Raw genomic sequence first — 26,120 nt, 5'->3', positions numbered from 1 at the left:
CACCCAGACATCACACTGTACTCTGTAAATATGTATAATTATCATGGGTAATGTAAGAAAAAACAAATTAAAAACATTGAGAGGCAGAAATGGATTAGTGTCTTCCAAAAACTGAGGGGGTGGGGAGACAAATAATGAGAAAATAATGCTTAATTGGTACAGAGTTTATATTTAGGATGATTTTGAATAATTTTAAAAATATAGGTGATGGTTTTACAGCATCATGAATGTAATTAATTCCATATAATTCTATGTTTTAATATGATTTAAATGGCAAATCTTGTTATATATATTTTACCACAATAAAGAAAGGAAAAAAAAAAGTCATTTCTTTCCTCTGAATAATCTTCTCAGAACACTCTTTATCCCTTTATTCCTCATACTGTAGATGCAGAGGTTAAGCATGTGTGTGACCAAAGTGCACATCACTGAGGCTGTTGCACTTGTACGTGAGTTGTGTGCAGCAGCAGAACTAACTCCTAGGCTTGTACCATAAAATAAGGAGACAACCGAGAGGTGAGATGCACAAGTAGAAAATGCTTTACACTTCCCCTGAGCTGATGAAATTTCACAAATGGTGGAAACTATCTTGGAATAAGAGTAAATAATCCCACAGAGGGTTCCACCACCCAGCAGCCCTGCTGCAAAATATATCACCAGGTCATTAAGAAAGGTGTCAGAACAGGCAAGATGGACCACCTGATTAAGTTCACAGAAGAAGTGGGGGATTTCCAAGTCTGTACAGAAGGACAGCAGCAACACCATGAAGCTTTGTAAGAGGGAATGCAGGACATTCATCATCCAGGACAGCAGAACCAGCAACACACAGAGCCAGTGGTTCATGATGGGGCCGTGTAGTGCAGGGGGTGACAGATGGCCACAAAATGGTCATAGGCCATCACAGTCAGGAGAAAGACTTCCAACCCTACAAAGAGTATGAAAAAGTGCATCTGGGTAATGCAGCTTTCATAGGATATGACTTTGCTCCGAGTCTGTATATTCATCAACATCTTTGGGACGGTGGTGGAGGTGAAGCAGATGTCAGAAAAGGACAGGTTGGAGAGGAAGAAGTACATGGGTGTGTGGAGGTGGGAGTCGGACATTGTGGCTAAGATGATAAGCAGGAGTCCAAGCACAGTGACCAGGTACATGGACAGGAACAGCCCAAAGAGGAAGGGTTGCAAAGCTGGTTCCTCTGAAAATCCCAGAAGAAGGAATTCTGAATTTCATGTATCATTCCCTGGTTCCATGTGGTTGATGTGACTACAAAGAAAAGAGAAAGACACCGTGACACAAGCATGTAGTAATCATCTATCAGACATGTTATCATTATTTTTCTACAGTCAGAAAGTTACCTTCTCTCTTTCTCTGTCTTCATTCCATTCTACCTCCCTCCCACCTTCCCTACATTTCTCCATCCCTTCCTCTCTCTCTGTCTCTTTCCTTCTTTCCTCCTTTCATTCTTTCTTTTTTCTTTCTATGTTGACAGATAAAATTATATACGTTTTTTGTGTACAAGATTGTTGAAGATATATATATATTTTTAAATGGCTAAATGTATCTATTAACCTATGCATTAGTCTACAGTCATCATTTTAATGTTGAGAACACGTAACTTCCACTTTCTTTGCATTTTTCAGTAATACAATTTATCATAATTAACTATAGTCACCATGTTGCACAATAGGTCTCTTGAACTTACCCCTCCCCCCTTAGTGTTTTGTTCTATTTTTTCCCCTCTATCCCCTCAAGCTAAACCCCACACCATTGCAACTGCCCCACTCTCTGGTAACCTCAATACTACAAGAAGGTAATTTCTATATTTTGCTTCAGAATATGATCCTCTTTAGAGATAAGCATTCCATCTCTGATTAAGAATTTCCATCCCACGATCAGCCTTTTCCCGATAGCATGTTTTCTACAGTCATAGTGAGAAACTGTAATGCATTTGAGAAAAACAAATTCAATAAATTGAATGAATAGAGCTATAAAACAGAAGTCCCTACAATCTAAAAATGGAGAAAGAATATGAGCAAATTTCTAAAAAGCCATTTACTATGTCAGATGGTGACAAAACTTGTGAAGAAAAAGAAAGAAGAGAAGAAGGAAAAAATGGATATGGTGTTATTTTTTTTACAGGGAATTTGGGAAAGACCACAAGACAATGTGACAATTGTACAGAGACCATCATGAAGACAGGGTGAGAGTCTCAACATCACCTGCAGAAGTGTGTTCCCGGCAGGAGGAATGGCCAGTGCAAAGGCCCAGAGGAAGGAACTTGTTCATGGCCAACAAGGAAGCCAGTGTGGCAGGGGAATGAGCAAAGGGAGAGTGATGAGAGGTGGCCTCGTTGCTGCTGGATCTTCGGGACGTAATGCGTCCCTCTGTCTAGATATTGCATGCTACTTTATTAAATTGATTACAAAGATGTCCTGTAATAGAAATGCAGCTCCTTTTTATTTCCATAGTTTGTCTTGAGTTTTTTGCTTTTTATTATGTTATCTTTTGGAATGTGTTGAGCCCAGGGCCCTTTCTCTTAAGCCTGTGCTCTTTCCTAAGGCTGCATGCAAGCACACACGCACGCACGCGCGCGCACACACACACACACACACACACACACACACACACACACACACACACAAAACCGGGGGGGGGGGGAAGATATAACAACCACAATTACTTGAAGTTGATACGACAAGCAAACAGAAAGGACATTGTTGGCGAGGATGGGGGGAGGGAGAAGGGAGGGAGGTTTTGGTGATGGGGAGCAATAATTAGCCACAATGTATATCGACAAAATAAAATTTTTTAAAAAAAGATCTAAAGTAAAAAAAGTTAATATTTCTTTACAGTGTTGGTATCATTTGAGCATGTTTTTCTTTCTCATCTGCACGATGCTTCTCTCCTTTCTTAAAAGCAGTGGTTCTTTTCGTGACTGCATGTGCTACTCTTTTTCTCTGAAGACCCTGGAATTTTGTGAAGAAAAGCAGCCATGGCGCCAACCGGACTCCTTTTGGGTCTACTGTTTTTTCTTTCCTGAAAACCTCAAGAGTCAAATGGTTTCATCTCTGATTGTTAGCTCAGCTCTTGAGCTCAGTAACTCATCTGAGAAACAAAAACTAGACTAGATCTACCTGTTTAAGTAGATGGTCTCAAATTTTCTCACATCCACTTGGTTATCTTGAAGACTTCTAAATTCTCTTCTAGTCTCATCTATGTATTTCTTCACCAAATTCTATGGTAGAATTCTATGCTATTTTCTTATAGGAAGAAAATCTTCTCTGCATCTTCCTGAAAAGATTTGCATACTTTGTTTTACAATGTAAACTTGTTATTTTGCTTTACAAAGTGAGGCCTCACCAATATAAGTTTTTTGAAAAAAAACACAATTTGAACTTGACTGTCCTTTTTACTACTGAGCTTTTTTTTTTCTACATCTTAAACAAAACTTATAAGATCCTTGTTTGTTCTTGTTATTTATGTCTGCATTTATGCGTGTGTAAGCTGTATGTTATGTTCATATGTTCATGTCTGTGTAATTGTTTTATGTGCAAGGTACCTAATAGGATTATAATTAATGCACACTCATTAAAGAAATAAGTATACTTTTCAAGTTCATGTGACTTAAATTTTCTAAAGTTTTGATAAATATATTTTCAAAATTTGATTCAAACTTTTTACTTAATTTTGATTCTAGGTCAACATGTTTCCTCGTTATCTCAGCTGTGCTCCTGGTCATTCTGGGAGAAACAATATCTTTTAGACATAGACAGTGAATACTGCCTTTTGGTTCTCTGGATTCCACGTGCCTTTAAAAGCCACATGGAAGCCTGGGACCTAAAGTGGCTAGTGAAAAGAAACCTATGCTAAATATGGCATAGGCCTGGTTAGCATTAATTTATAAGTGTATAGCTTTAACACACCAAGTTTTTGGTTGGGAAACCATAATTATGTATTTGGTTAATTAATTAATTAATTTATTTATTTATTTTTAATTTTTAATTTTTTAAATTTTATTTTGTCGATATACATTGTAGCTGATTATTGCTCCCCATCACCAAAACCTCCCTCCCTTCTCCCTCCCCCCTCCCCCCAACAATGTCCTTTCTGTTTGCTTGTTGTATCAACTTCAAATAATTGTGGTTGTTATATCTTCTTCCCCCCCCCGTTTTTGTGTGTGTGTGTGTGTGTGTGTGTGAATTTATATATTAATTTTTAGCTCCCACCAATAAGTGAGAACATGTGGTATTTCTCTTTCTGTGCCTGACTTGTTTCACTTCATATAATTATCTCAAGGTCCATCCATGTTGTTGCAAATGGCAGTATTTCATTCGTTTTTATAGCTGAGTAGTATTCCATTGTGTAGATGTACCACATTTTCCGTACCCACTCATCTGATGATGGGCATTTGGGCTGGTTCCAACTCTTGGCTATTGTAAAGAGTGCTGCGATAAACATTGGGGAACAGGTATACCTTCGACTTGATGATTTCCATTCCTCTGGGTATATTCCCAACAGTGGGATAGCTGGGTCGTATGGTAGATCTATCTGCAATTGTTTGAGGAATGTCCATAACATTTTCCATAGAGGCTGCACCATTTTGGAGTCCCACCAACAATGTATGAGGGTTCCTTTTTCTCCGCAGCCTCGCCAGCATTTATTGTTCAGAGTCTTTTGGATTTTAGCCATCCTAACTGGGGTTAGATGGTATCTCAATGTGGTTTTGATTTGCATTTCCCGGATGCTGAGTGATGTTGAGCATTTTTTCATATGTCTGTTGGCCATTTGGATATCTTCCTTAGAGAAATGCCTACTTAGCTCTTTTGCCCATTTTTTAATTGGGTTGCTTGTTTTCTTCTTGTAAACTTGTTTGAGTTCCTTATATATTCTGGATATTAATCCTTTGTCAGATGTATATTTTGCAAATATTTTCTCCCACTCTGTTGGTTGTCTTTTAACTCTTTTAACTGTTTTTTTGCTGTGCAGAAGCTTTTTAGTTTGATATAATCCCATTTGTTTATTTTTCCTTTGGTTGCCCGTGCTTTTGGGGTCGTATTCATGAAGTCTGTGCCCAGTCCTATTTCCTGAAGTGTTTCTCCTATGTTTTCTTTGAGAAGTTTTATTGTTTCAGGGTGTATATTTAAATCCTTAATCCATTTTGAATTGATTTTAGCATACGGTGAGAGGTATGGATCTAGTTTCATTCTCCTGCATATGGATATCCAGCTATCCCAGCACCATTTGCTGAAGAGGCAGTCCCTTCCCCAGTGAATAGGCTTGGTGCCTTTGTCAAAGATCAGATGGCCGTAAGTGTGTGGGTTGATTTCTGGATTCTCTATTCTATTCCATTGGTCAGTGTGTCTGTTTTTATGCCAGTACCATACTGTTTTGGTTATTATAGCTTTGTAGTATAGCTTAAAGTCAGGTAGTGTTATGCCTCCAGCTTTATTTTTTTTGCTCAGCATTGCTTTGGCTATGCGTGGTCTTTTATTGTTCCATATAAATGTCTGGATAGTTTTTTCCATTTCTGAGAAAAATGTCTTTGGAATTTTGATGGGGATTGCATTGAATTTGTATATCACTTTGGGTAGTATGGACATTTTCATTATGTTGATTCTTCCAATCCAAGAGCATGGGATATCTTTCCATCTTCTTGTATCCTCTCTAATTTCTCTCAGCAGTTGTTTGTAGTTCTCATTATAGAGATTTTTCACCTCCTTGGTTAACTCAATTCCTAAGTATTTTATTTTTTTGGTGGCTATTGTAAATGGGCAGGCTTTCTTGATTTCTCGTTCTGCATGTTCACTATTGGAGAAAAGAAATGCTACTGATTTTTGTGTGTTGATTTTGGATCCTGCTACTGTGCTGAAATCATTTATCAATTCCAGCAGTTTTTTTGTAGAGGTTTTAGGCTGTTCGATATATAGGATCATGTCATCTGCAAACAGGGACCGTTTGACTTCATCTTTTCCAATCTGGATGCCCTTTATTTCCTTCTCTTCTCTGATTGCTCTGGCTAGTACTTCCAACACTATGTTGAATAGGAGTGGTGAGAGTGGGCATCCTTGTCTAGTTCCTGTTCTTAAAGGAAAAGCTTTCAGCTTTTCCCCATTCAGGATGATATTGGCAGTGGGTTTGGCATATATGGCTTTAATTATGTTGAGATACTTTCCCTCTATACCTAACTTATAGAGGGTCTTTGTCATGAATGAGTGATGAACTTTATCAAATGCTTTTTCAGCATCTATAGAGATGATCATATGGTCCTTGTGTTTGAGTTTATTAATATGGTGTATTGCATTTATTGATTTGCGTATGTTGAACCAAACTTGCCTCCCTTGGATGAATCCCACTTGATCGTGATGAATAATTTTTCGTATGTGTTGCTGTATTCTGTTTGCTAGTATTTTAGTGAGGATTTTTGCATCTATATTCATCTATATTTAAAAGCCACATGGAAACCTGGGATCTAAAGTGGCTAGTGAAAAGAAACCTATGCCAAATATCGCATAGGCCTGGTTATAAGTGTATAGCTTTAACACACCAAGTTTTTGGTTGGGAAACCATAATTATGTATTTGGTTAATTTAGTTAAAACTAAAATTGGGTGTTGTGTAATTTGCTCTGATAATTGGATGCCTATTTACTAACCTAAATGCATAAAGATGTTCTTTTAACACACATTGTTGCTTGGGTTTACTAATCAAACGGGATTTTTAAAGGTTTTTTCACTTAACTGTTCTTGTTGCAAAGTTGTTAATTCTTTTTCTGTTTGTTTGTTTTGTCCCTCAGATAATTGGTTTAAAAACTTATTTCATTCAGTTCTTGTGCTCTTTACCTTTAAAACCCTTTGTCACTTTGGTTTTATTTTTTTTGTAGTAATTTGTGACTTTATTCAGTTAAATGTTTTAAGCCTTTTGTTATTTAACACAGATTTCCAGCACTAAATTTTGAAACTTTAAAATAAGTTTGGGAAATTGCAAGGGCCCTGGTGTTTCTCAAAGTATATATAAAAGATGTATCAAAACTAATTGGCTTATTTCATAAATTAGACTATATGGAAAAGCATTGTCAATACTGAAGGTGTTATGGGTATGTGTTCCAAAATCCTGTAAGGTTTTTAAATATTTTTGTTTTAATATAAATGTTACCAGTCATAATTTTGGTTTAATTATAACTTTAAAATGTTATGTCTTCAAATATTTCATGATAAAACTCTGATAGATGTGGTTTCCTGACAAACTTTAAGTTCATAGCTTTAAGCTGAAGTTCCCAAATTCTAAAGAAGAAACTGATGGGTTTGTGAAATTGTTCACAAAGGTCAAAACAACAAAAGTTAATGGGTAAATTAATTAAAAAGTATTATGGGTTTTTACAATTTCTTTATTGTAAAATACTGCTGGTTCTCCTAATGTTTTTCCAAATGTAAGAAAACTCTCCCTCTCACTTCAGCTAGCTATAACTAACAACAGTTTGGTGAAATGTCATTTAAAACAGAGATAGAAGCATTTGTTTTTATTTGATCCCCCCCAAATTTAGTAACTTTGAGTATTCTCATGATTATTATGACAATATGGCTATTTTTATAAGTTCAATGAAAATTAACTCTCTCTCTCTTTATAACAGGATATAATTTAAAACTTTGGATATTGGATAGCATGTCTCATTTCCATGTTGCTGACCCCTTTTTATGTTGCCTAAATTTGGCCTGGTGCTGCTTCATCCTGCCGTTCATCTTTCCCCCCGATGTGGGTCAGACAGATCTTCACCTGGGAAACTGTCTTCCCAGCAATGTGGGACAGATCACTGAAAGAATGTGAGCTGAGATGCTTCTTTCAATCACCACATGGGAAAGAGCCTTCTGAACACTGAGAGATTTATACAAAGAAAAGTAAGACCTTTCCAATCTAGATATTGATCATCAATGCTTTTATGAGGAATGCCTTGATCATAGGGGCAAAAAAAGTCTTCTCTACAAAAGCAGCTCTCTAAATTTTCCTGGCCTTAAAGAGGGTGTTTGTAACTTGGATGAGACACCCTGTTCTTAGACAAAAGACTTGTAATTGATCAAAGATTTGACAAAAGACTAGATGCTCTGAAAACAGTAAGGTCCTGGACAGTTTTAACCTTAACAAACTCTCTGGACTCAAAATCAACTATTATGCGGAGCAAAATACCATCCAGGAACTTCAACAATTGTTAATTACACCCAATTCACAGCACCTGGAGTGATGCAGCTGCAGCCACCCTGAGAGATGATGACATCATCGGTCTTTATTGGAACTAAATTAAAAGGACTTGCAATGCTAAATGATACTAACTTTGTTTTAACAAAATGCCTTTTGTCTTAATTGTGCCAACCTGATCTATAGCTTTTGCTTAAAAAAAAATAAAATGAAAAAGGGGGAGATGTTGAGAGCTGTCCTGCTATAGGGAATAGCATGGGAGCCTGAGGAGTGAAACCCCTTGTTCAGCTAGGCTGCAGGGGGTCCTGTGTATGCGGCATGGCTCTGTGGAATTTCCTGTTTGTTTACCATTGGTTGCTTGACAAGGCTTCCCAGAATTAAACAGCCTAACCTTTTGGCTTGGTATGGCTTTGGGAGATTCTGAGGGCCCTGGAGTTTCTCAAAGGACATGTTATAATACATCAAAATTAACTGGTTTATTTAAAGGGCATTGTCAGTACTGAAGGTGTTTTTGATGCCTGTTCCCAGTATAGGTTGGCTTGATTTTATTTTGTTGTTAATCTTTTTGCTAGTAGTGTGTGCATTGGCCCATTGATTTTGGAGCAATTGGCCTTATAGTTGTGATCATACTCTTGTGCATGTGGAATGAAGTTATTGTGTTAAATTTTTAAAATTTGACATCTCCTAGGAAGACGGTGGGTCCAAGTGTAGCAGTGTTTACAACTATTTGATCATAACCAGTTACAGATTTCTTTGTTTTTCCCCATTCCCACAGTTTCACTTGACTTACCAAGAACATGTAGATTCCTTACTAATAATAAGAATGATTTAGTGTGTTTTTGTTAGTTTGAGTAGGATCACTTAATTTTTCACTTTGTTCCTTGTACTGTTCCCAGAGTCAATTGGCAAGGAAACAGAAAATTTTGTTATAGAGATAGATAGGTAAAATAGTAGAGATACATAAATAGGTTTTGATATTAATAGATTTTGTTTAGATTAGTTTAAAGTGTAATTGTTTTTAATAGTATAAAATACAATAGAACATTATAATTAAGTTTCATTATAAAAAATCTTGTTATAGACATTGTGATTTTAGTTAAGAATTAGAATAATTAATACAAATCATAAAACATTAAATTATTAAATATAAGTATAAGTAAGATTTAATAGGAATTTAGAATATAAGTTTATGTGTAAGTTTAAAAGGTTAAGAATTGTGATTCAGACTGAGAGTCTGACATTTTGAAACTAAGCATGCTGCTATTGTATAGTTTCCTGGCCACAAGCCACAGGCTTTGGGGTGAACTATTGATGCATGAGCAGATGTTTTTGTCACAGCATGAGTGCCTTGGAACATTTTGACCTTTCCTTTTCAATAGAAACAAAATAAGAAATGTTTTGATTAAAAGATAAATCATCATGTAAAAAATTAAGTAAAAAGATATAAATAAAGCAAGATTCATGTGGTCATGGCCCACACTTGCACTGGACATCTGTGGTCCTTGTCTTTCTACTTTCACCGAATCCACACCACCTATTCAGGTCCAACAAATCCTGTGGAGCTGGACTCCAGCACTTAGTCGAATGATAATGAATGTCACTCAAATGATGGCCAAAGGTGAAGCAACTTTTAGGAAAAGATCTACTAATAAAAAAAGGCAAAAGGCACAATAAGGAATACCAGAGGTGTGAAAACAAGTAGGAAATATATATATGTATATATGAAAGGTAATTTATTTATCCACATTATCCAGAAGAATATCCCACATTGATAAAGCAATGAGGGAAATACAATAATCTGTAGACAGATTTGGCTACACAAAGTTTCGGAACTGTCATATATTCTCCCAAATACATTAATGCTTACATAAAAGAACTAAATGACAAACATGAAAATTGTTCAAAAACTTGAATTCTTGTATTGAAAAGAATGTGATAAAAAAAGAAGTAAAAATACTCCAAATGCATCACACAAAGGAAAAACGATTTGCACAGGCAGTTTGCAATAGACTCGTAAATATCTAACAAACACACAAACATATTCTACCTCATGAGTAAGGAAATAATTCCAAAGTAAGGGTTTTTAGTATACCACTTTTCAGCTATTAAATAAATCTTTTATTTCATTTGACTCTCTAGCATGGGAGAAGATACTGCAAAATGTAGACCTCAAGGACTGCTGGCATGAGGTAGGGTTTGAAAGGAATCCATTGGTTTGGATCTTTCTCATTGATATGAAAACATATTCAAATATGCTCCATCTTAAAAATAAAAAAGAAATGCACTCATTTCAGCATAAATCACTCTACACCTAATACCCTATATTTCATTGCCATTTAATTGCAGAAATTCTTGAGTATATATTCTAATTTTATTGGAACCACTTTAAACCTCTCATTCCCTATTCTAATTAGGCTTCCTAACATTACTTAATTGTCAACAATTATTCTCCACTGCTGAGTTCAATGTTCACTTCTGTTTGTAACATCATAAATATACACATGAATCAATTGAACAAGCAAGCAAGCAAATAACCACAGCAATCTCTCTGCTTTGGGCTGGGCTAGATTCGTTCTCTAGATTCATGACCTCAGGTACATGTTCATTACTTTTATTCCCTTTGGTCCTTTCCTGGAGAATCTACAGGGATCTTAGACTCACCTAGATTGGTTTTTTGAAAGGAAGGTCTCCTGTGGAAGTGTGAAGTCCTCACGGGATAGCTGATGATGGAGAATGAAACTCTAGCACCAGAAAAGACAGCAGGAAAGGGTAAAGCATTGGTATCTGAGCCAGACTTAGGACTCCAGAAGAAACAACCACATTCTGTTCAGAGCAAGGTTGCACACACTGAGGCACAACAGCAGAGGATATATTTTATAGTTCCGTATATCTGCTCATTAGTTACATTTCCCTCTTGTTATTTCATCCCTGGCTACACTACATCATTTCCCTGTGGGATAATGCTCTGCACCAAAAGGAATTTTTTCCTGCAGATTCTGTGTTTCCAAGACACCAGGTTAAAATGAACATCAGGGGAATCCAGTCTTTAGGACTCTGATGAGTCTTTCTTTTTTTTTTTTTTTTTTGCAGCTGACCAATACAGGGAAGTAAACACTTGACCTTGGTGTTACAACACTGAGCTCTAAGCAGATGAGCTATCCAGGCAGCCCACAGTCTTTTCTACTCTTTCTTCATGAATTTACCTGCCTTTCAGAGATCTAACCTCCTAATGCCTTACGCAACCCTGAGTAAAGATTTTCCCATAGTCTAAGTCTGAGACACCCCTTATCAGATATAGAGAATGCACATTTTTTCTCCCATTCTGCAGGTTGTCTCTTCACTGTGTTGATTTTTTTCCTTTGCTGTGCAGAAGATTTTTCATTTGTTGCAGTCCAATTTGTCTACTTTTGGTTTTGTTGCCTGTGCTTTTCAGGTCACATTCAAAAAATTCATTGCCCAGACCAGTATCACCAAGCGTTGCCACAGAGTTTTCTTGTAGTAATTTCATAGATTCTGCTCTTACATTTAAGTCTTTAATCAATATTAAGCTGATTTTTATATATGGTTTGAGGTAAGGGTCTAATTTTGATCTTCTGCATGTAGGTATACTGTTTCCCTTACACTGTTTATTGAAGAGACTGTTCTTTTCCCACTATGTGTTCTGGGCATCTTTGTGGAAATTCAGATGGCTGCAAATGCATGGATTTATTTCTGAATGGCATTCCGTTCCATTGGTCCACATGTCTGTTGTAATGTCAGTATCATGGTGTTTTGGTTAGTATAACATTGTAGTATATTTTGAAGTCAGGTAGTGTGATGCCTCCAGTTAGTTCCTTTTGCTCAATATTGCTTTGGCTATTTGGGGTCTTCTGTGGTTCCCCACATGTTTTAGAATTGTTTTTTCTATTTCTGTGAAAAACGTCATAGGTATTTTGATAGATATTGCTTTGAATCCATGGATCTCTTTGAGTAGTATGGACATTTATAACAATATTAATTCTTCCAATACATGAACATGGGATAACTATAAATTTATTTTTTTAAAGTATTCCTTTCATCAATGTTTCATAGCTTTCAGTGTAGAAATCTTTCATCCCTTGTTTAAATTTATTCCTAAGTATTTTATTTTTGTAGCTATTGTAAATGGGATTATTTTCTTCATTTCTTTTTCAGATTCCTGTTAGTTTATAGAAAGATGACTGACTTTTGTATGTGATTTTGTATCTTGCAACTTTACCAAATTTTCTTATTAGTTCTTTTTTGTGTGTGTGTGGAGTCTTTTGAGTTTTGCATGTATAAGATCATGTTATCTGCAAACAGACGGTTTGATCCTTTTCAATTCAAATGCTTTTTATTTATTTGTCTTGTCTAATTGTTCTGTGTGGGACTTATACTGTGTTGAATAGAAGTGATGAGAGTGCGTAATCCTTGTTTTGTTCTATGTATGAGTTTTCAACTTTTCCTTCTTCAGGATGATGTTAGCTATATAGTCTTTATATACCTACTTTGTTGTTTTCATCATGAGGGCATGTTGAATTTTGTCATGTGCTTTTTCTGCAACTAATGGCATAATCATATGGTTTTTGTCCCTGATTTTTTTAATGTGATGTATGACATTTATTAATATTCATATGTTGAACCGTTCTTGGCATCCCTGGGAAGAATCCCACTTCACTGTGGTGAATGATTTTGGCAAATGTGCTGTAGAATTCAGTTTGCTAATATTTTGTTGAAAATTTTTGCATCTGTAAAAATCAGGGATATTCACCTATTGTTTTTATTGTCATTGTTGTATCCTTGTCTGTTTTTGTTATCAGGGTAATGCTTGCTTTGAAAAAGGAGTTTGGGAGTATGCCCTTTTCTTCAATATTATCAAAGAGTTTGAAGAGAATTGTTATTAGTTTTCTTTTTTTCAATGTTTGATAGAATTCAGTAGTGAGGCCATCGGATCCTGAGATTTTCCTTGATGGGACACATTTTATTCCTGATTCTATCTCTTTACTTGTTACTGATCTGTTCAGATTTTCCATTTCTTTATAATTCAATTTTGATTGATTCTATGTGTCCAAAAATGTATTAATTTTTATGTGTTATACAATTGGCATGTAATTATCCATTGTAGTGTCCTTTGTATTTCTGTGTTATCAGTAGCAAATCTCCTTTTTTATCTCTGATATTATTTCTTTGAGTCTTTGTTTTTCTTTGCTAGTCTAGATAAAGTTTTGCTAATCTTGTGCATCTTTTCAAAATACCAACTCAATTTGTTCACCTTTTCTACTGCTTTTTTGTGTGTCTATCACATTCATTTCTGTTCTTATCTTTATAATTTTCTTACTTCTCCTAATCTTGGGTTCAGTTTGTTCTCCTTTTTCTAGGTCCTTGAGGTGTAACATTAGATTATTTATTTGTGATCTCTCTCTCTGTGTAGATGTTTACTGCTAAAAACTTAACTGTTAGAACTGCTTTTACTGTATCCATAGGTTTTGGTATGTTTTGTTTTCATTTTTATTGTTCTCAAAATTCTTAAAAATTTCCCTTTTAATTCTTTTATTTACCTACTGGTTATTCAGGAGCATGTTGTTTAATTTTTACCTATTTGTAAAATTTTTAAGGTTTCTCCTGTTATTATTGATTTCTAGTTTTATACCACTGTGGTCAGTAAAGATATTTGATATGATACCAGTCTTAAAATTTATTAAGAGTTGTTCTGTGGTTTTACATATGATCTCTATGTTGAATGTTCTTTATGTGGTTGTGAGGAATGTGTACTTTGCTACTGTTGAATGTGTTGTATATGTCTGTTAGGTCCATTTGGCCTGGAGTGTAATTTAAGCCCAATGTGCTCTAATAGATTTTTATTCTGGATGATGTTTCCATTGCTTAAAGTTGTGTATTGGGCCGACCCCATGGCTCACTCGGGTGAGTGCAGCACTGGGAGCACAGTGGCGCTCCCACCGCGGGTTCGGATCCTATATAGGGATGGCCGGTGCGCTCACTGGCTGAGCGTGGTGTGGATGACACCAAGCCAAGGGTTGCGATCCCCTTACTGGTCACACAAAAACAAAAAGAAAAAATAAATAAAGTTGTGTATTGTGATCCCCTACTCTTGTTGTATTATAGTCTATCTATCTCTTCAGACCTACTAAAATTTATTTATATGTTTAGGTGCTCTGATGTTGAGTGCATCTTTTTATTTTTTTTGTCCTTTTTGCGACCGGTAAGGGGAACGTAACCCTCAGCTTGGTGTCGCCCACACCGCTCTCAGCCAGTGAGCGCACTGGCCAGTCCTATATAGGATCCGAACCTGCGGCGGGAGCGCCACTGCGTTCCCAGTGCCGCACTCTCCCGAGTGAGCCACGGGGTCGGCCCAAGTGCATCTTTACTTTAAATGATGATATTCTCTTGATTGGTGCATTTATTATTATGCGACATTCTTTGTCTGTTTTTACAGTTCTTGACTTAAAATCTATTTTAGCTGATATAATAAAGCTACTGCTGCTCTCATTTGCTTTCCATTTGCACGGGTTATCTTTTTTCATACATTGACTCTTAGTCTATGTGTGTTCTGGCAGGTGAAGTGAATCTCTTGTAGCAGAATATATATATATATTTTAAATATACTCCGCCACTGTGTCTTTTGACTGGAAAATTCAGTTTATTTACAGTCATGGCAATCAATGCCATGTAAAGAATTTGTAATTTTTTCCTAGTTGTTTTGTAGATCCTTTCTTTCTTTTGTTGCTTTTATCTTCCATTGTCATTAAGTGATTTTCTCTAGTGGAAGGCTTTGAATTACTACTTTTTAATTTTTGGTATCTACTACAGGTTTCTGCTTTGTGGTAACCATAATATTTGGATGAAATAATTTATAAATATGTCAGAGTATTTTAAGCTGATAACTTTAATTGCATATCAAAACCCTACTCTCCCACTGTCACCCCATTTTATGGTTTTGTTGTCAAAAGTTACATCTTTTTATATTGTGTATCCCTTAACATATTAAGAACCACTCTTTTATTTTTCTGCAGAAGTGAAGGCTTACTGGTGATGAAACATGTCTGAAAATGTAAAGGATGGTGGCATAGCTTTTTGTACTTTGATTAGTGCTGTTCCTCCTGGGTATCCTGTGGATTCTAGTGATTCCCTTCTCTTCTCAAGCCTTACTTTCAATGAATTCACAACGGAACTCATACCCAAAATTCTCCTCTTCTTTTCAATTTTTAGATGTCTCCTTTTATTTGAATTCCCAGTGCCACTTTCTCCAATAAAGACTCTTTTAACAAACATCAGTATCTGGATGGAAACCTTTACAAATATATTAAAGTTCAGGTCATTCAAAAGAAAAGCAATGCATCTATGAGGATGGCATCAACACTATCAGTGAAGCATCATTTTTCTAGCTCTGTTAATCAATTAATTAGATGTGATGTTTCTGGCCTTTATGAAGTAAATGGGAGCAAAAATGTTTATTTTTTTTTCACCTAGGAGTAGTGAGCTAGAAGGGAAGGGTAGAAAAGGAATATTTACAATTGGGTCGGCTAGACTCCCTGAAATTGAAGTTTTATAGTGCTAATTAAACATATACAGTCACACTCACTATCTTATCTAAGATCATCCAGCTTCTGTGGAAGGTGGTGGAAGGTGTCCTTCAAGGCTTGAGCCAGATTTAGGAATTTTAATTTGTTTTGGTCATTAGAAAATATTGATATTGATAACCAGCTTGAGGGGGCCTTGTTGCATTTCTGCTGATATTTCTTGCAACCCTGCTTCAGCCACATGAATATATTCAGGCTAGCCTTTAGTAGAAACAGAACACATATGGAAGAGAAGCCAATGTCCCAGACAAGGCCACCGTACATTAACCAAAAGCCAGCCAACTACCAAATACATAAGAAAGCCCAGCCAAAATCAGCAGAGACTCCCCAGCTAACCCACAGCAGAGTAAATATTTATGAAGAGAGCAGGAGAGCTCAGTTGAACTCCTTGCCATGCAATCACAATTGTTAATAAAGGCATTATATTAAACCATTTGCTTTTAAGATGGTTTGTTGTGTAGCAATAGCAAATGGTACAATGAACAAAGTGAGGACTGATGGATTTTGGATGTGACCACTGCCATTGTGTGCACAATAAGCACGAAATAGCCGCTGGCCTTGTCTTCCACTACAGCACCAAAACCCTCCCCCCTTCCCTTTGTGAGAAGCCTTGTGACTTAAACAGAAACCCTTTTGCTTCTGCAAGGGTGCAGTTCCCCCCGTCACATAGTTTCCACATTAACATAATGCCCCTCCTTGATGGTATCAGCCATCACTTGGCACACTATATAAGCTCTCCTACCCCCATACCTGGTGCTGTGTCCCATTTTGAGTGCAGTCTGGCAGATTCGTTTCCTTTAATAAAGCTTGATTGGTACCTGTTGTCTCAGTTCACTTTCCTTCATTATGGTGCTGAAACCTGGGAAGGGTTTTGGCTGGACTGTTGGATGGTCCCCTTGCTTGGGTTGACTGGCCCACGGCCACCCTTCCTGGACCTGCCATACCGGGTACACTCAGGACTCTCTCCTTTTGCCATTTCAGACCAATGCATCCAATATTGGCCTAAATTAAGGGTGAGTCAGTCGGTCAGTCCTCTCTCATCTCAGGTTCCCCTGACTCGCTCTCTATCTCATTCTCAAAGTCCAGGTGCCTGTCCGAGGGAACCTTTCTAATGCCCCCCAGCTATTGGAGGATGCTCCTCTAGCTGGTTGGTGGCTTCTTGCTTGAAAAGAAGATGCAAAGCAAAGAGGACGCTCTTTGTTGGCACCCTTCTACCAGGACAGCCCATTCCCATTCTCTCTTTTTAAATGGGATCTTCACAATCCAAACCTCCATGTTCCACATCCTTGGGCTGTCTCTGGCCAGTTTACCCTTGGTCTCCAGGGAGATATTAAAACTTAAATGTCTCATTTTACAAACTAGAGAATGGATCACAGTGACTACAAGATGGCAGTCTCAATTTAGGTACTCTCAGAGATTTCGACAACTTTTGTCAGCAGAATGGCAAAGGATGGAGAGATTTCTCATGTTCAGGACTTCTCCTATCTCTGAATTCATTCTTCTCTCTGTCAAAACTGTCCTACATCTCAAATTCTCCTAGCTCATGCTCAACCTCCCCTTCTGGATTCAGATTAATCTTTTAATCCATCAGACTACTCTGCTCCCTGTATGGGCCACCTTGACTACCTCCTTATGCTCCAAATCCTTCACCAGCCTCTCCACCTTTTCCCTCTCTTCATTCTCAGCCACAGCTCCTTTGTATCCCCTCCTAGAATTGGCAGGGAAGAAAGGATTTGTCCAGGTACATATTCCCTTTTCTCTTTCGGACCTTTCCCAAATCAAAAAATGACTGGGATACTTCCAGTCTGACCCAGACACATATTCATCCCCAGAAAACAGGGAGCAGATCTGGATAGTGGCCCAACAGGCAGACAAGGTACATGCTCAAAATAATAGGTGGCTTGTGGGAGCCATTGCTGTTCCTTGCATGGACACAAATTGGGACTACCAGGCCAGCCACGGGGATCGGGATCTCAAGGATAATATGATCACACACCTACTTCATGGCCTCCAAAAAGCTACTCACAAGTCAGTCAAATATGACAAGCTTAGAGAGATCACACAGAGATCCACTGAAAATCCCAATGAGTTCCTAACCTGCCTCTCTGAGGCTTTACATGAATACACGTGTATAGATCCAAACTCCCCTGCAGGCATGACCCTCTTACACTCTCATTTCATTACCCAATCAGCCCCTGCTATTCAAAAGAACTGTATAAGAGATCAGGCCAAACACCAGCTCCTAGTTAATGCTGTCCATGGCTCACGTACTCAAAAGCTGGCTGCCTCAAGTGGCAAGCCACCCAGGAACCACTTCAAATGCAGTCAACTGGGCCACTCAGCATGGGCCTGGGGTGCCCCCTCCTGGACCCTGTCCTCACTGCAAACAGCCAAATCACTGGGGGGTTGACTGTTCCATTCGCCAGAGAGGGAGTGGCCCAGTCCACAACCCTCAGCCTTTGGCTTTACAGCCATCCCTACTGGAGCTTCCCAGCTTTTCCTAGGCAGAGGATTGACGATGCCCAGGGCCCGAGGCCCCATAGAGATCACCACATGTGAGCCCACAGTAACTCACCTTGTAGCAGGTAAGCAGATCTCTTTTGTTATCACTGAAGGGTCCACTTACTTTACCCTTCCAAAATATGCAGGACCAACAACCCCATCCTCTATCACAATAGCAGTGGCCATGGGATCAGAATACCATCCACAGATCACTGAACCCCTTTCCTGCACCCTACATCACACCCAATTCAAACACAATTTTTTAAGAATGCCTCTATGCCCAACCCCCTTACTTGGATGGACATTCTTTTCAATGTCAAAGCAACTCTTACCCTAAACACTTTAACTCCAGCTACAATATTCCTGTTATAGGCCACCCAGACCTGCCCCCTTGGGCTTCATCCTTCCTCTCCTCCTCGGACACGGTTAATCCCTAGATGGGGCAATTCTTCTCCCTCCATTGCTATGCACCACTACCCTATCCTTGTTAAGGTGTGGAACCCCTCTTTGTTCCGTAATGTCCCAGAGTACCCCATCACTAACAAACATCTAATAGGCTTAAAATCCATCATACACAAACTCTTTCTTCTCATCTCTCACAGCCTACCCACTCAACTTTTAATACACCCATCCTTCCAGTTATAAAGCCTAATGGCTCATACCATTTAGTACAGGACTAATCCTGACATGGGTCATTCCCAACAACTCACCTGGACAGTACTACCTCAGGGGTTTCGGGATAGCCCCCACTTCTCTGGCCAGGTCTTAGCTCAAGACATATCTGGACTTCCCCCAACCTCTAGTACTTTAATACAACATCTGGATGACCTCCTCCTTTGTAGCCCCTCCTATGAGGATTCACAGGTCCTCACTGTTGCTCTCCTTAATTTCCTGGCTTCCAGGGGATATCAAGTTTCCCCCAGCAAAGTCCAAATGTCTTCTTCCATTGCCTATTTGGGAGTTCACCTCACCCCCAATACCAGGGAAATACTGGTGGATCACAAGAGTCTAGTTTCTGAACTCCCTACTCCTACCAAAAAGAGTGAAATCCTTTCATTCTTGGGGCTTGCAGGGTATCTTCGCCTATGGATTACTAACTTTGGCAGCTGCAAAGCCACTTTATGAGGCAGCCAAAGGGGATCCTGCCATTACTTTAGATCCCACAAAGCCCATTTATTCTCCCTTCCAGTGATTAAAAGCCACTGTCCTTGCCGCCCCAGCTCTATCCCTCCCAAACCTATTTCATCCTTTTATCCTATATATCACTGAAACCCAAGGATTGGCAGTCAGTGTTTTGGGACAAAAGGCAGGAGATATTTTCTCCTGGGTTTCACACCTTTGTAAACAATTGGCCTTGGCAACAGCTGCCCTTTTAACACAAGAAAGCTCAAAATTGACTTTTGAACAAGAAACAATCAAGAAATTCTTAGCCATAAGGTCAAGTCAATTCTCTCCCCTTCCCACCTACAACTTATTCACCTTACTTTGTTGAAAATTCCCAGTTCTCCTTTAAACCTTGCTCTTCCTTAAATCCAGCCACTCTCATCCCAAAACACTCACAACCCTTAGAACACGATTGCATGGAGGCCTTAGATCTCTTTCTCAATCCATTTCCACACATCTCCCCACATTCCATTATGCGGTTCATAGATGGGAGTGCCACCTCCACACCCACTCCCTGGGTGGATTATGCCATAGTAAATCTAACACAAGCTATTGAGGCTGCACAACTCCCAAAAGAGGTTGGGGTTATACACTGCAGAGGATAGCAAACCTCCAATGGCCCCATAGCCCAGGGAAACAAACTGGTGGATCTAAACACAAAAGAGGCTGCTCAATCACCAGTCCCCACTCTTCCCCTCTTACTCAGGTCCTTCTCATGGCCCCTACACCCTTATGCCAATGCATACCCCCCAAAATATAACACCTCCCACAGTTGGGGACACAGAGAAAGGACAACTGGTACACTGTCTCCAGTCGCTATGTTCTCCCCACTAAACAAGCTGAGCAAATCCTTTTAGATTTCCATAATTCAGTTCATATAGGCTATGAACTTCTACTATACCTTATTTAGCCCTTACATCACTCTCCCCACAAGAAGACATGGTATCTTCTAACCCTAGTAGATACCTTTACAGGTTGGGTTGAGGCTTTTCCCTGCACATCAGAGGATGCTACAGCAGTAACACATGCTCTCATTTCAGAAATCATCCCTCATTTTGGCCTACCCACCATCCACTCACTCTTCTACAGGCTGCCCCTGCAAGCCTACAGGACTCAGCTCCCTCAAACTTAGGTATGGCAGACCCTTCACTCTCACACCTCTCCCTTCCATCTCATCATCTTTAGGCCAAGTATCTCACTATTCTTTCACTCATTAGGGGTCACAGGGATCAGGCCAACCTTCTAATGTCTCATCCTTTCCCCACCACACCCTCAGACTTTAAACTGAGCCCAAGAGAGCAAGTGTATATTGACCTGAATTCCAAAGCCTCCCCTCACCATGTTAGGAAGGGCCTTATACTGTAATTCTCACCACCCCCATGGCAGTAAAAATACTAGGAAAGGCTCCTTGGTAACACTAGCACCTGAGACTTTACCCAAAACATCTGTTAACACCAAGAGAGAGGGGTCCCTCTGCTCAACCCTCAACCCAACATCTCCTCACACTTCATCCATTTTAGGACCCACAAAACTGAAAATCTCCAGGACCTCCAATCTTCCCCCAATCCCAAAAGAAGGATGATCTTTCCTCTGGTTATTATCCTCACTCTTGCAGGCCCGCTTCATGTCCCTCACACAAGAGCTACTCCAAGACTGGTCCCGACCTGCTATTGCAGGTTTGCCGTTGTGGGACATGATAAGTATAGGCCACCCCATGTCCCTAACCTTTATTATACTACCTGTTCTAGTACTTGCTACAGGATTAGCCAGTGCTGCCCCAAAGGAGTGAAGCATTATAGGAAGATTTCTCCTGGCTCTCCTTTACCTCCTATCGGTAGGATGTTTCTTAGCAATTTCATTGTGGCAATGTGCCCTTTAAATTCCTTTGGCTCCATAACCTTCACATTCTTCCTGTGCTTTTCCTCCTATCTCAATGCTCCCCCTTACCTGGAACTTGGAGGCTTCAGGTCTGCAGGGAATGATGCAGTCCTCAATGAATCAGACTGGTCCTCGAGCGACTCATCTGTCTCCCACTTCACAAGAAACTTTTTGTGGTCACCCCTCCCTGTAAGTGAAGCCCACATTTCCACAAATGTCTCTCCACTTTCCTCTAATCTCACCTCAGTGGCTTTGTGTGGGGCCTGCCCACAGTCTGCCTTACTAACACCACCAAACGCTACCACTCACTTAACCCATCCTCATCCATGCCCTAAAACTGGAATATTTTTCCTTTATGAAACTACATTATCCTGTTACCTGCCCCCAAACACAATTTCTTGCACATTTGTTTGGCTCATCAGGCTCATCCCCGACATCACTGTCCAGACAGATGGAGCAATGGAGACGGGACTGGTACTAAATTCGCCCCCACTCAGGAAGTGCCCCCTCTTCTGTAGGGCTATAATTGTACCTATTTAAATTGGGGCAGGGATCCTTCCTGCAACTGGGACTGGCATAGCAGGCCTTGCTGGTGCCTCTCAATTCTATCAAAAACTCTCAGAAGAACTAAGTAAACTAGTCTGTGATGACCCAAAACAACTTAAACCATTTAAAAGCAAGTATTGATCATTGACACAAAAGGGTAACAAAACACAAACACCCCTTGGGGGTGGCTCCAGTCACTGACCCCTTGGATACCCTGGTTTATGCCACTACTAGGACCCCTAACTCTGCTAGGGCTCAGCCTATTTTTGGTCCCTGTCTCTTTTGATGTTTCTTTAATTTCTTGCAAGAACATATGAAGGCTTTCACCAACCAAAAGATTGCCAAATTGTTCCTGCGAGGAGGGTATCAGCCCCTCAGAATCAGTGACCTTTCCCTGGAGGAATAGTCTCCCCGCCTGAAACCAATGCCCCACCACATAATTGTTTTACCCACCAACATAAATCTTTTATTTTTTTCATATCTTCACTTATCTCCAGCAGGAAGTAGCTTCAGAAGAATGAGATCTTTGCTTCTTTTCCTTTCTCCCTATACTTAAAAGGTGGGAATGATGGATCTTGGATGTGACCAGTGACATTTTGCACACAATAAGCACAAAATAGTGGCCAGCCCCTCCCTTTGTACGAAACCCCATTATTTCTGAGAAAAAGAAACCCTTTTTGCTTCCTCAACTGTGTAAGTCTCCAGGCTGGTCACATAGTTTCTCCATTAGCAGAATGCCCCTCCTTGATTGTATCGGCCAGCCCGTGGTGCCCTGTATAAGCTCTCCCACCCCCACATCAGCTGCTGTCCTCCATTTTGAGGGCAGCCCAGCAGATTCTTTTCCTTTAATAAAGTTTAATTGGTACCCGGTGTCTCGGCTCCCTTTCTTTCAAATACGTGTGCATTATATGGAAGCAAATGTTAAGAAAATGAGAAGTTGTAAGATAAAAAAAAATGGCAGCAGAATAATACTGGCTGGTTTCAAATAAACGGTATTAACCAATTGAAAGGTACATCAATAACTAAAGCATAAATATAAAATAGCAATATTTTAATGAATTTAACATAGATTAATAATTCAATCTGCAAAGACCTATACGTAAGGGAATATAGCCTATAATTGAGTTATATACGAAACTTATAATTTAACTTATATAAAGACACACGGATCAAATATGTTTATAAAATATAAAGGTGATCTTCAGTAAAATGATGAAGAATGTCTTTCAACAGATGGCTGATGAAAATGTAAATAGTAGAAATAGATTTAATCACACAAGGAACAAAGGCACATTAAAGAATAACGGAAATGTAAAAATAAATTGGAAATATGTATAGAAGGTGATTTATTTACTCAATACTGCAGGTGAACTTTGTACATTTAAAAAGCAATGAGGAGGTCTCCCTTTGAAAAGGAGGTTTCAAGATGGCGGCGGCTGCGGCGGCTGGCGCGGAGTAGCTGAGGTGGAAAAGGTGGCCACTGGGCTTCAGGCAGCCGGGAAACTTGTGGACCTTCCTCTGGCCATCTCTTAAGGGAGGACTGCTGCTGCTGGCCAGTCGTGGGGGCTCAACGCCACTTTGCCCCTGGCAGGAGAGGCTGCCTCATTTACAGGCAACAGCTTTGAACTGTGGAGCAGGAAAAGAACTGATTCTTAGCTGCAAAAGCGAGTCTTGAAACAGGGAACACGGCGCCAGGGCTGCTGTGGATGCAGCCAGGATCCCGGAGGCTGGGGCCGCACTGAAGGCGGCCAGCTGCCCTATTCAGGATTCGAGGTTTCAGGCCAGCATTAAAGAAGATTCCTGGGAGCGCCCGAGTGGCGCCGTGACTGAACAGCCCGAGGCGGCAGTGCCGAGAACACGGAAGGCAACAAACCAGAGACAGAGCGAGCGCCCGACCTGGCACAGCACTGTGAGTGATCCCTGGCACAGCTCTGTTCGGGGGGTGGATGCCCACGCGGCTCCCGCCTGCACCACCAGGCCACTCACTGCCCCGGTGCTGCCTCCATTTTCCCAGGTGCGGGCAGCTCCGCCCTGCTCGGCCATCACTGAGCCCATTTGCTTGGCCTGGTGCGGGGCTTTCCGGACCCTGCGGGCCGGCCTCCTCTCCCACTCCCTCCACGGTTCTCTGGCGGGGCTGGGGGTGTGGGGCGTCCCGACCAGTGTTGGGAGGGCTAGGAAGTACGGGCGGGCCGACTGTCACTCCACCACACCCTGGACCCCGCCCCGGTAAACTTCCTGTTACTGGGAGGCAGATACCATCTCTGCGACCACCAGTTTGGAAAAAAGCCTAACGAATTTCTGGTTGGGAATAGTGTGGTAGGAGAGTTCCCAGGTCCGCTTGAACCTGCCGGAGAGCAGGCTGCAGGCGGGCACTAGACTCGGTTTATACCGGGGGGATACAAAGGTGAACAAGACCCAAGAAAGATCTACACAGTGCTACAAAGGCACCCAGAGAGACCGGTCGTCTGTGCCTAGCAGAAACCTGGTAGACTTCCTGGGCGAGGCGGTGCTGAGCAGGGTCTTGAAGGCCCAGCTGATAGACGAGGGGTGCAGAAGACACACCCCAGATCAGCACAGTGTGCACAGAGGGGGGAGACATGCGGCCAGGGAGACGGAGACTCGACAGAAACCACACACCCGGTGGGGTCGCCACTGAACCATCTAACAGCCTGGGCCAGAGCACACGGAACGGGGAGAAGTCCTGTACGGAAAGTGAAAGCTCAACAGAGATCACACACCCTGTGGTACGTGATCCACCAGCCCAGCAGAGTACAAGCTGACCAGAAAGGTGGATCCCCGGAGAAGCCCAAGACCCGAGGCAACCACACACACAAGACACTACAGGCCAACTGAGCAGTCATGGCGGGAGCCATACCTAATTGGCAACCACAACAACATCCTAGTTAGTCATTAGTCTCAAACCGGTGGACTGTGAAACCCCCTGCCACAATGAATAAACACCAAAAATAAGACACCAGAAATACAAAAAATCAAGAAAGCACACCACCAAAAGTTAATAAATCTCATACTCTAGATCCTATAGAACAAGAAGCCCTTGAAATAACTGACAAGGAATTTCGAGTGATAATTCTAAGGAAACTGAATGAGATACAAGAAAACTCAGCTAGACATCATGATGAAATAAGGAAAAGTATACAGGATCTGAAAGAGGAAATATACAAGGAAATCAATGTCCTGAAAAAAAATGTAGCAGAACTTGCTGAACTGAAGAAGTTATTCAGCGAAATAAAAAACACAACGGAGAGTTTAACCAGCAGGCTTGTCGAAGTTGAAGAGAGAACTTCTGACCTTGAAGATGGGCTGTTTGAAAGAACAGAAGCAGACAAAAAGAAAGAGAAAAGAATCAAGGACATGGAAGAAAATTTGAGAGAGATATCAGACAACCTCAAGCACTCAAATATCCGAGTCATGGGTATTCCAGAAGGGGAGGAAAATGGAGATTCCATTGAAAACATATTCAACAAAATAGTGGCAGAAAACTTCCCAGGTATAGGAAAAATCACAGATCTTTAGATCCAGGAAGTTCAACGATCTCCAAACGTATTCAACCCAAAAAGGCCTTCTCCAAGACATGTCATAGTCAAATTCGCAAAACTCAGAGACAAAGAGAGAATCTTAAAAGCTGCAAGAGAGAAGCGTCAAATCACCTATAAGGGAGCCCCAATCAGGTTAACATCAGACTTTTCATCACAAACCCTAAAAGCTAGAAAAGAATGGGATGATATTTTCAAAATACTAAAAGACAAAGATTGCCAGCCAAGAATATTCTACCCTGCAAGGCTATCCTTCCTAAATGAGGGGCAAATAGTATATTTCTTAGACAAACAGAAACTGCGGGAGTTCACTACCACAAGACCACCCTTACAAGAAATCCTCAAGGGAGTACTGGGTTTGGTTCCTGCAAAATAACTACCACTGCCATAAAAACCTAAGAAAAATCTAAACCCGCTAGTACAATAAAAATGGCATTCATGAAGAGAAAACAAGCTAACAAAAATACTATCTACAACCTAAGGAACCAACAAACGAAACCAAACAGTAAATCAGAAAGCAAGGAACAAAAGACACCTAAGACAACCAAACAACCAATAAAATGCTAGGAATAAATCAACACCTTTCAATAACAACTCTTAATGTTAAAGGCTTAAATTCCCCAATTAAAAGACACAGACTGGCTGACTGGATCAAAAAGCAGGACCCAACTATATGCTGCCTTCAAGAGACCCACC

General features: G+C 40.1%; 1 pseudogene; it reads right to left on the bottom strand.

The window, feature by feature from the left end:
• Positions 1–324: 324 nt before the first annotated feature.
• LOC134387643 (olfactory receptor 7A10-like) lies at positions 325–1,250 on the bottom strand (annotated as a pseudogene).
• Between the last annotated feature and the right edge of the window lie 24,870 nt (positions 1,251–26,120).

Source organism: Cynocephalus volans, chromosome 10 (genome assembly GCF_027409185.1).
Source record: "Cynocephalus volans isolate mCynVol1 chromosome 10, mCynVol1.pri, whole genome shotgun sequence".
Classification (NCBI taxonomy): domain Eukaryota; kingdom Metazoa; phylum Chordata; class Mammalia; order Dermoptera; family Cynocephalidae; genus Cynocephalus; species Cynocephalus volans.
The sequence above is the reverse complement of the archived record's forward strand: the minus strand, read 5'-3'. Positions and strand labels throughout refer to the sequence as shown.